This window comes from Sapajus apella, unplaced genomic scaffold (assembly GCF_009761245.1).
Source record: "Sapajus apella isolate SASKATOON/1434 unplaced genomic scaffold, GSC_monkey_1.0 scaffold135, whole genome shotgun sequence".
Taxonomy (NCBI): domain Eukaryota; kingdom Metazoa; phylum Chordata; class Mammalia; order Primates; family Cebidae; genus Sapajus; species Sapajus apella.
The window spans coordinates 3,591,677-3,593,110 of record NW_022437075.1 but is presented as its reverse complement, the minus strand read 5'-3'; the positions used below and the strand labels follow the sequence as shown (position 1 = coordinate 3,593,110).

The 1,434-nt window shown below is 48.7% G+C and overlaps 1 long non-coding RNA gene across 1 annotated transcript; it reads left to right on the top strand.

The window, feature by feature from the left end:
- Window positions 1–10: 10 nt before the first annotated feature.
- Window positions 11–1,016, top strand: LOC116539948. The gene is made up of 2 exons (XR_004264239.1): window positions 11–234; window positions 334–1,016. It is a non-coding gene; the product is annotated as an uncharacterized LOC116539948 (long non-coding RNA).
- Window positions 1,017–1,434: the final 418 nt, after the last annotated feature.

The following is a 1,434-nucleotide window of genomic DNA, read 5'->3' as shown; positions in this document are numbered from 1 at the left end:
AACTGAGAGCTCTTCATGGGAGGGGTCCTTGTACTCAGAGAGATAGAATGTGTGAGTCAGGCCGTTGGCAGCTGAGGGGCCTCAGGCACCCATGGCCTCCCCCTGTGTGTTGGTGTCTGCACATGAAATGAGGACACAGAAGGGCCCTCCCAGGGGTTTTGATGATGTCTGTCTCCTACAGATGCTGCTGTAGTGGACCAAGAGCCTGGGGTGGACAGAACAGTGAACAGGGAGGTAGGTCCTCCTTGGCCCAGCCTCAGGGATGGAGTCTTATTCCCTAATAGTCCCGAAGAACGTGAGCCCCTCCGTCACTCAACATTTCCATCTCTCCAGGACTCTGATGGACAAGACCCTCAGGAGGTGACATACGCACAGCTGGATCACTGCGTTTTCACTCAGAGAAAAATCACTCGCCCTTCTCAGAGGCCCAAGAGACCCCCAACAGAAACCAGCATGTACATGGAACTCCCAAATGCGGAGCCCAGATTGAAAGTTGTCTCCTGTCCGTGAGCACCACAGACAGGCCTGAGGGGGTCCTCCAGGGAGACAATGGCCCTGACTCAAACCCGGCTTGCCAGTTCCAATGTAACAGCAGCTGGGACCTAAAGGCGTGAGTCTGTGTCTTAGGGGATCGCTCTTCCTTAAACCACAAATCTGAACGTGGCTGTCTCTTGCTTACAAATGTCTGCGGTCCTCACTGCCTGCTGGACAGAAAACACACTCCTTTGCTTAACACACAATTCTCCACTTGACTTGACCTCTGCCCACCTCTCCAACCTAACTGGCTTACTCCCTGGTCCTACTTGAGGCTGCAGTCACACTGAGGAACTCACAAGTCCAGACATACAAGAGGCTGCCTCTTAACATAGCACTTAGACACGTGCTGTTCCACCTTCCCTCATGCTGTTCCACCTTCCCTCCGACTATCTTTCAGCCTTCTGTCATCAGTAAAATTTAAAATTTTTTTTATAATTTCAATGTAGTTCTCTCCTCTTTAAATAAACGTCTCGTGCTTTAGGTAATGTGACTCTTTTTTTTGCGTAAAGTTTCAGGTGTTATCATTACTTGTCCATATAACCCCATATTCATCCACTGGGTTCACACCCCTGGACTCTGAGCTCCTAGAAGCAGGTGGAGCCTGTTTTGTCTCTGGGACTCCAATTTCCATCCAGATATGCAGCACATAGGAGGTTCCGAGGATCGTGAATCAGGTGGACAAATGCTATTCCTACTCTCTGCAGACCTGGAAAGCTCACAGAGTAATCCCAGGATGAAACATCTGCAGGGTCATCACCCTTGTTAGTCTCATCTCCATGAGGACAAATATCAAAACATCATCTTTCACACTATAAATACACAGTCGGTCCTCCATATCTGTGGGGTTTACAGCTGTGTATCAAACCAACTATAAATAAAAAATATTCAGAGAAAAAT